Source organism: Fukomys damarensis, unplaced genomic scaffold (genome assembly GCF_012274545.1).
Source record: "Fukomys damarensis isolate Sample0158 unplaced genomic scaffold, DMR_v1.0_HiC HiC_scaffold_38, whole genome shotgun sequence".
NCBI lineage: Eukaryota > Metazoa > Chordata > Mammalia > Rodentia > Bathyergidae > Fukomys > Fukomys damarensis.
The window spans coordinates 47,683,052-47,693,099 of record NW_022900950.1 but is presented as its reverse complement, the minus strand read 5'-3'; the positions used below and the strand labels follow the sequence as shown (position 1 = coordinate 47,693,099).

Below are 10,048 nucleotides of genomic sequence, written 5' to 3'. Positions count from 1 at the left end.
TCGCTGCTCCGGACGCAGGGGGCGGTGCGCCTCGGCTTTGGCTACCGGGCAGCGCCGAATTTGGTCGCTTTTCTGCAGTTCCGCCGGCTCACTTTAGGGTTAAAAACCTCGAAAACCCGCCCTTCGGTGTTTGATACTGTGCAGCAGCTGCCAGTATCTAGAGGTTCTCTCCAGGTGAACTAACCACCTGTTCAACCGGGAGGTGGACGGGCGGCTGCAGTCCTCGCCCTCCTTAACAGCCTGAGTCTTTGAACTTCTCACACGGCTTTGGAAGGGCGTCATTGCATTAGGTGAAGGTAAATGAACAGATAATTTCGGCGTCGAATTGCAAGCCGAACGTTGATTATTTTAACGATCGTGGTCCTTAATTCTGTTAAACTATTAGCGTTAGAAACCTTGGGATATTGGTGGGAGACTGTAATGGTTCCTGGGGATGCTGGGATTCGTAAATTAGAAATTCTCTTTTGTGAAATTTTATGTAAATTCCTCTGGATGCCTATTAACTAAGAATAACAGGCTGATGAGATTTTCGTTTTCTTTTTACAATATAAATCCTCATTACGTTTTCACGGTGGGCTTTTACAGCAGCCACATAATTATTTTGCTTCTTGCTGTGGTCTGTGTTCTTAGTCCTTATAACCAAACTTTGTGTTCTGTATTATAAGAATGAAATAAGAGTTGAACTCTTTCTGTAATGTTTTATCACCATGTTCTTACGAGTATCAGAACCAAACATATGCCACTCAGGAGTTCGAGCCATATGCTAGGCAGAAACAAATTGAGTTTTGTGGCTTTTATCTTGTGTTTGGATAAATTTTTTTTGAATTTGATAAATCTCTAATTCTTGTCATCTTGTAAGTTGTATTTAAATCGCCTAAAATCTTCAAGAGAAGTCCTTTCTTCTTAATATTTGCTTGTTTGAATTAAATTTTAAGTAATGAGATAAAATGTCCACTGAGATTGATGGTGGGCCTGAAAGAAAACACTGATGAAGATTTTAAACACATCTTTTATAATGTATACCCCAAAAATTTGTTTTTAGTATTTTAACACTCTTGTAATTTTTGGTATCACTAATACTCATTAGTGGGAAAAAGGGATGATGACAGGAAAACAAAAAGCTTGTGAAATTTTTTATGTTAAATTTTATATTTAAAAATTCTAGCTGTCACACTGAATTTTACTATATTTTCTTCATTCCCTTTATAGATCATCTCAGTTTCTATGTGCAGATTTTTTTCCCTAAGCTAACTACTTTTAGCCACTTGTATGCTCCTGTATTAATTCCCCTCTTTTTCCCTTTTGTCTGAATCCTCTAAATCTTCAAGAAAAATAAACTAGTTAACTTTGGATTCTGTCAACAGAAGTATTAAGGTGATTTGCTCTTCCAAATTAATGATGTATGTTGAAAAAACAAATTTTTTGGTGTGGTCTGTGTCATCACTTCCTCTTATGTGAGTAATTGAGAGCTTCTGTTTTATTTTACTATGCATGTAGTAATTCCTTTTTACTTGTTAAAATTTCTACAATAATACAAAGCATATTTTATCGTTAATTAAGAAAAATTTCTCTTTTTCTGATTAGCCAGACATAGGTAAAGGCTGATTTGGTTAAACCCAAGAAGAAAGGAATGCATAATTAATATTCTTACTGTCTTTTGTTGCTTTACTTGGATAAGGAGCTTTCAATTTATATTTAATTTCAGACTTATGGGTAATATTTATGCTTGTTTTAAAACATTTGTATTTTTTATGTTTATACATACAAGGCTTGTGCACCTTATATTTTGCCTGTATTTTTAAAATATAATTTGATATTGTAACCACAATAAGTTTTTTTTAAACAAAATATTATTGGTGCATTTTTCCCCCATCGGAATGAGTCTAAATTGTACTTTTGAGAATGATATAAGGATATGCACATGATTTCCAATTAGCCAGATAATCAAAAGATAAGTCATTAGTGGGGTTTGTTTGTTTAGCAATTTCTAACAGGTTTCAAATACATTCATAGTATCATAAATCCAAAGATTAAGAATACTGTGCACATCTATTCTATTGAGCCTTTTTACTACTTTTATCACGTTGCAGAAAAAGTAATACTGTTCTCATGTGTATCAGAGCCACTTTTTAAAAGGATCTTATGACCAATAGTGTAGAAAAGCCAGAAGCTTTTGTAATTTTTTAATACTGTACTTCAAGTTTTAATTTCAGAATATTTTTCAGTGGTCTCTTTTTAGGTCTTAATGCTTAGCCTTCTACCTTTCCACTTTTGTGGCTTTGCCTGCATTTAATGTATACTTCTAAGTTTGCAGTTAGCCCATAGTCTCCCATCAGATACCTTTATGGGTGTCATCTTTTGGTATTTCCAGTCACTTGTCATCCATTACCAGCCTGTGGATATTTTTTCTCTAAGATAGAGCTATATTACTTGGGAGATGACAAGTGCTCAGAGGATGATGAGATATTATCAAATTGGTGATTAAAAAAGCAGTTTACAAACTAGTTGAATATTGGAGATAATTAGCAAATAATATAAAATAGTGCTATGAAGTATGTGGCACCTTCTGTAATTTAAAGCATAGTGAGGCCAATATGGGCATTTGGAGGAAGTCAGACCTGAAAATTAGAAAGTATTTATATAGCAAAGGGAGATTCATTCCAAAGAAGATAGGCATAGTTGGAAGCAGTATCAGGGAGACCAATCTGAGAGCTTCCAAGGACTGTATTGGAAAAAAAAAAAAAAAAAAAAAAAAAAAAAATATTAAGTAGAGATGTTAGCCCAGGGTATGGTCAGAAGAATAGGATAGACTGGCCATGTGTTTGGCTGTATTATTATGAGCTCATCACTGAAAGGATTATGTATTTACTGACATATTAATAGCTTAAGTTTTGTGTATACTGGGTAGCTTATATGTGTTTGTTTATGTAGCTTACATAAAAGGTCAGCAAACCTTTTTTTTGTAAAGTTGAGGGTAATATTTTAGACTTTGCAAGCTGTTTATAGTCTCTGTAGATAGTCTTATTACTTTTTTTTTTACAGTCTTTTAAAAATGTAAAAATCATTCATAGCTCAAGGATCAAACAAAATAAACTATCTCCTGTGGTCTAGATTTGGCCATCAGGCCTGGTTTGCTGACTTCTAGCTAATAATTGGCTAGATAATTGTACATGTGGTACATTCTATGAAATGTCTTCTATCATTTTCTCTATGTGATTGGTGGTTTGTATGACTGTCATTTAAATATTTTTTTCTTGTACACAAAAAGTGAAGATAATGTGCCAAAATTCTACTACTGTACTTGTTTAGTGTTCAAACTTCTGCCAAGATGCTGGAGTAGTTTTCAGAACTAGGAAGTGAGAGAAGAAAAACCTTTAAGCCAGCCCTGAATGGAAGTGAAAATGCTACACAGTGGCTTAATTTAGAATTTGTATAAAGTTAAGTTTACCAACCGAGTGTGATGGTTTTACATATTTTAAAACTATAACTGGCATTTAGAAACTTTGGCTAGGATATGGTGGCCTATAACTGCAAATGAGTGCAGGCAGTAGGAAATCTAGTTTTTACAAGTAAACTAGGATGAGTTAATAAAAGATCAGACAGTTGGAAATCCTGCAATAACTCCAAGGGACACTTTGTTATGAAACAGACTAATAATTGATATTTAGATTGATGCATTTGAGTCATCAAGAAAAGGTATATCATGGAGATTAAAGCAGCGAAAGTCCTAGAAATATCTTTAAAATATTTCTACTAAGATTATTTTAAGTGAGTTATGTTTAATTTAAAGGATAAATACCAGTTATTTTAAAAAGTCATTTACATGAAACAGCTCTTTAGTTTCCAAATTTATAGAGCATATTTGTAAACCAATGCTTTTTTCCTCAACCCACAGTTTCCTGAACAGTTTACCAGGTAAATAGTGGTGCCTTATGTTTTAGCTATGTAAACCAATGGCTAGGGTTACTCAGTATATTTTGGTATCAAGAGCATAGTATAAGAACATTCTTTGATTCAGCAAGAAGTACTAAATCCTTACTTCAGGGTTAGTTTTAAGTGCTGGAAAAAGTAAAGTTACATAAGATAGGTAGCTAGTGGATAAAATCAGTAGCATTTCTTTATTCCCATTAACATTGAAACCAAACAAAACCACAAAGCTTATGTACTTTTTATGCTTTTGTTACTATTATTTTCCACCCTTTGTAAAAGTATATTCTTAACTAAATATATATAATGAAGTTTTAAGGCAATACAAACCTTTTGAAATAAGTTTCAGCCTTCATAAGTGTTGATTTATTAAATTTTGCTCTAAAAAGAAAGTTACTCCTCACCAACTTTGTCAGTGCTTAAAAACAGCTTTACTATTCTAGCTTCTTCATTTCCTAAGAGATAAAGTGCCTTGATGATGATTCAAATCCAAATTTTAGTTCTGCCTTCATTACTCATTAGCAGTATTAGTTTCAGGTTAGGTTTTTTACAATCCTAGTTTTCTAGTCCTTAAAATAGAGAATAATATCTGCTTTGTTTTTATTACAAATATTGAAGACCCAAAAAGATGTTGTAAACTATGAAAACATTGAAGTATCATGATACTAATGTACTGGAAGCAATGCAGTCTCCCCCTGCTTTAAAAAATTAAGACCAGAAATCTTTTTTTTTTTTTTTTTTTTAATTGAGTTTATTGGTACATTTAGGGATACAGTACAGTTACATTGATTGTTGGGATCATGTACCTTTACATGGCAAGTCTTGATTCTCATTTTTTTCCCCTTACCTCTGCCCTCCCTTCACCCCCTCCTCCCCTCCCCATCTACAAACACTTTATTTTCATCTTTTCATTCTCTCACATTTTTTTCTTTTCCCTTTTTGTTCTTCCCCTACGTATCACACCTTCCCTACACCTTTAGCTCCTTTCCTCCCATTTCTAAATGTCAGTAATCTTATTAGAATCTTATGCATTGTTGCAGAATATTCACACCAGGGAAACTATTCGGTATTTACAAATCTTGAGTTCGAGTTTTATCCTCCAAAGTTCTGTAAACATAGTATATTTCCAGGAAGCAGTTTACTCACAAATTTTTAATCGTTTTATTGGCAAACAATGCATAGAATAGCTTTCCATTGTTGTTCAGTACAGTCTGTATCCACTGTGCCTTAGTCCATTTTTTCAAGGAAATAATTGAGCTAGTCCATACAGCCTTAGCTATTCTTTCCAAAGTAGGGTAAAAATGTACTTTTGGCTTTCTTATTTTTTATTTCAAATGGGAGACAATTTCTGTATCTATAATAATGAAATCTATGCATTGAGATTACATTGGATCTTAGGGCCTATGCTTGATTATTTTTGAAATCCTAAACAAACCTGCTGGATATGTGATGATATGCTTAATTTGCAAATGAGATTATGCTTCTGATTGACTTCTCTCTTCCTCAGTTCTTGAGATCTCTTAAGGTGGTAGTTACTAAATATATAAAATGATGTATACTTTGTAATAAGCCTTGATATAAAAGTGACCTAAATTTTATAGATTATGTGTATTAATCACCTATATCAGTGCTGAAGTATTTTGTGTTCTGTTTTCCTTCAAGTCCACATTTTAATCTGTGGTGCAACAGAATGCTTTTTAAAGTTTATATGTTCTCTTCACTGTCTACTCCAGTGAGGAATTACATTAATTAGTTTATGCATTTAGTTTTCTTCAGCAAACCTGTAGGAAGGGGGAAGAGAACCTTCCTATTTCTCTGGGAATTCTAAACAGATGTTTCATAATAATTTAAAGCACAATTAAGACTTTGTTTTAAAAGTAATTAAAAGTTAAACATCCCTAATCTGAAAATTTTAAATTCAGAATGCTTCAAAATCAAATTTTCTAAATGCCATCATGATGTCCTCATACAATGGAATGTAGTTAAAATGTAAGTGCACTAAAAATACTGTATTGTGGAAAATTACCTTTGGTCTAGGTGTATGAGTTGTAGTATATAAAATAAGTGATACTTGAACTTGGGGCTCATCCTCATGAAATCTCTTTGTATACTATATACAGATATTCCAAAAACTTCTGCTACCAGGCATTTTGTGTAATGGATACTCAAAGCATATTACAGATGTCATATACATCTATTACTTTAGTTGAGTTCTAGCTTGAAGGAGTAATTATTTACTTCAAAATTAGGTTTTTTAAAAAATTTTTTATTTTTATTTTTATTTTTTTGGTACCAGGGATCGAACTCGGGTCCTTATGCTTGTGAGGTAGGCGGCAGAACCACTGAGCTAAATCCCTGGCGTCTAAAATCAGTTTTTTAAGATTTGCTTTTTTAAAAAGTGAGAATTTACAATTTGTGTCTTATTTATATTTACATTTTCTATTTTTAAAAATTTTATTAAGACAACATTATGGCTTTTTTGTTTTGTTTTGTTTTTGCTTTTGTTGTTGTTGTTGTTGTTTTTTCTTTTAACTGGGTCTCACTTTGTAGTTCAACCTGGCTTTGAACTCACTGTGTAGTTCAGGCTGAACTTGAACTTGCAGCAATACTGTCTCAGCCTCCCAAGTGCTAGAATTATAGCTGTGCACTGCCATGCTTGGCCAATTACGGCTTTACTTTTAAAACTCAGTTTTTTCTATGTAGTGTTTTCACTTATGATATATTTCTTCTTTTTTTTCACTTTAGTGTATAGTTTATGAATTACACTTTTGTTTCTTTAATTGTTAAAATCAGCTACTTTTACTTTAGATCAGTATTCTTTAAAAATGATAGTATGCTAATTTTTGACTATTGCTTAAACCTCACTAAAATTGTCCTGCGTGTAATAGAATAGCCTTTGAATAAATCAGAGAGCAGCTGTCCCTCAAAAGAATCTTTTGGTTTTCAAACTAATATTTCAGAAACACGAACTTATTCAAATAATTTTCAATTTTAGAAAATCAAACCAAAATTTCTGCTATGATTAAAATCTCTTGTCTCTTTGAGAGTCTCTAATCTGTTGATACCCTGTGACTACATCATTTCCAATTATTTTTCAACTTTGTAGTATAGTATAAAGAGCATATGTTTTGCGTTAGGCTGAGACTTGGCTTTTTCTTTTTCTTTTTCTTTTTTTACTGGTTCTATGTAAACATGTACTTTACCTCTATAAGCCTTGGTTTCCTCAGTTTTACAGTGGAGTATATTACCTGTCTCTTAGAATAGACTGTTCTAATGATTAAAACAGTGCCCATTTAATTTTGCAAATAAAATGTTTGCAAAAATGTATAGATAGATAGATATAAAATGTATTTATATCTAGAATTTTGACAGACATGTCTTATTGCAGTGTTAATAACCAACATATACTATTTTCATCATTTATTTTTTGTTAAAACTTAAAATGTTCTATATATTTAGATATGAATGTCACAAAAATGAATGTCTTACTCACTTCCCTGTAGGAATTCACAGATTAGGATGATAGATAAAACATGTAAATAAAAACATTTTAAATAACTAAAAGTAAAACACCTCAAACCCATGACCTTGTACGTGCCAGGCAAGCACTCTACCATTGGAAAATACTCTTAATGCCTCTTTTTTATTTTTATTTATGGGAATAATCCTCTCTTTTAGTATTCAGTTGTCATGCATTTCCATAATATCTGCATAACATCATAATCATGTACATCATATTGTAATATATATATAATTATATGTGTATATAAATATACACACACACTTTTGTCTGTCTCTATACACTATACAGTCCATGGGTTTCAGCAGTACTCCTGGGTTGGCAGTTTTTAAGCAAAGGAGCAAATAGTAAATATTTCAGGCATTATGGTTCAGGTGTGCTCAGTCATGCTAAAGAAATAAAGAAAATAAAAATAGCCATAGTTAACTTATAAACAGTTGTTGTGACTTTATTTACAAAAATGGGCAGGAGGCCAGATTTGACCCATAAGCCTTAGTTTGCTGAATCTTACAATACCACATACCTCATGCTTGGCAAATATGGGGAACTCAATAAATGATATACTGTGTACTTAACACATTTTATATTCTGGGTGCCATTCCAAGCAACTTTATATGTATCTGTTTACTCTTAAAACTGTGGAGGTAAATGCTATGATCACCATTTTTTAAATGATAAAATTGATACAGGGATTAACATGTTCGCAACTGGGCCATACAGGCATGACTATCTCATGCCACCCTAGGGACAGTTATGCATGTATCACTGGTCCTCCAAGCTGATAGAAACATAGTAAAAGATTTGGGATTTTGAAACAAGGTATTCTGATTGCCCAACCTGAGCATTTAATTGTGAAATTATACCACTTCTGAAAATAAAAATAGAAGGACCTTCTCAGTCTGATAAAAGCCTTTTATAACAAACCAATGGCCAGTATCACACTAAATGGGGAAACACTGAAAGCTTGCCCTCTAAAATCAGAAGACAAGGATGTCCACCATCAGCACTCCTGTTCAATATACTTCTGAAAACACTGGCCAGAGCAATTAGACAAGAGAAAACAAAAAAGGGACACATGCAAAAGAAGTCAAATCATAATTATTTGCAAAGGACATGAACCTCTATATAGGTGACTCAAAAAACCCCAGCGAAAGACTCCTACAGTAATGTAGTGTAGCAGAATTTAATCGACACCACAAAATCAGTAGCATTCCTATACATCAATAATGAACTCACTGAGAAAGAAATTAGGGAAACAATACAATTTACAGTAGCATCAAGAGGGGCCAGGGGTTTAGCTCAGTGGTTCTACTGCCTGCCTCACAAGCACAAGGTCCTGAGGTCGATCCCTGGTACCAAAAAGCAAAAAAACAAAACAAACAAAAAACCCACAATAGCATCAAGAAAAAGTACTTAGGAATTAACCTAATCAAGGAAGTAAAAGACATCTACAGTAAAAACTATAGTATTCTTACAAAGGAGGTTGAAGAGGACATCAAAAAATGGAAAGATGTTCCCTGTTTTGAACAGGCAGAACCAGTATTATCAAAATGATCATACTTCCAACATTGATACACAGATTTAATGCAGTACCAACCAAAATACCAGTAGTATTCCTCACAGAACTAGAGAAAACAGTCCTAAAGTTCGTATGAACCCAGAACACCAAAAGCAACCCTGGGCAACAAGAGCAAAGCAGGCAGGAAGGCATCACAATCCTGGATTTAAAGTTACACTGCAAAACTACAGTGACTAAAAACAATATGCTAGAGGCAGTAAAACAGACATGTGAATCAGTAGAGCAAAAGTTAACAAAAACAACTCCAGGCACATTCAGCTACCTGATCTTTCACAAAGTTGTCAAAAACATGCTGGAAAAAAGCCTCTTTAGCAAATGGTGCTGGCAAAATGGGCTACCCACATGCAGAAGACTGAGTCTAGATCTGTTATCTATCACCATGCGCTAAACTAAAATCAAAATAGATCAAAAATGTAAATATTAAAAGACTTACCTGTTGAAAGATAAAATAGGTAAAACTCTTGAAGACATACGCCTAGCCAAGGACTTTCCTAAACTGAACCCCAATTTCACAAGAAATAAATATCAAGAGTCAACAAATGGGATTATGTCAAATTAAAAATCTTATGTATAGCAAAGGAAGGAACCAGGAGTGAAGAGACAACTCACAGAATAGGGGACTAATGCCAGCTATTCCTCAGACAGAACACATATCTAGAACATAGAACTTAAAAAATTACAGCCTCCAAAATAAAAGTTCCAGTCAGAAAATGGGCAGCTGAAATGAATAGATACTTCTATTCAGAAGTACAAATGGTCAATAAATACATGAAAAAATGTTCAGCATCACTGGCCATTAGAGAAATGCAAATTAAAACAACTGAGATTCCATCTTACTCCAGAAAGATTGGCTGTCATCAAGAAATCAAATAATAATAAAAAAAAAGAAATCAAATAATAACAAGTGCTGATTAGGCTGTGTGGAAAAAGGGACCTCCCTCCTACCTTGTTGGTAGGAGTGTAAACTAGTACATCCAGTATGGAAATCAGTATGGAGATTCTTTTTTTTTTTTTTTTTTTTT

General features: G+C 33.2%; 1 protein-coding gene across 2 annotated transcripts in view; it reads left to right on the top strand.

Annotated features, from left to right (window-relative positions):
• The window catches only part of Fndc3a (fibronectin type III domain containing 3A), a 149,916-nt gene that overhangs the window by 671 nt on the left and 139,197 nt on the right, over positions 1-10,048 (top strand). The window contains exon 1 of one of the 2 annotated variants that reach the window (XM_010636988.2): positions 171-296. The exons of the other annotated variant lie outside the window; for it this stretch is intronic. The gene's annotated coding sequence lies outside the window, so the exon portion shown is untranslated. Of the gene's footprint in view, positions 1-170; positions 297-10,048 lie in introns of those variants that run through there. 2 annotated transcript variants of the gene reach the window in all.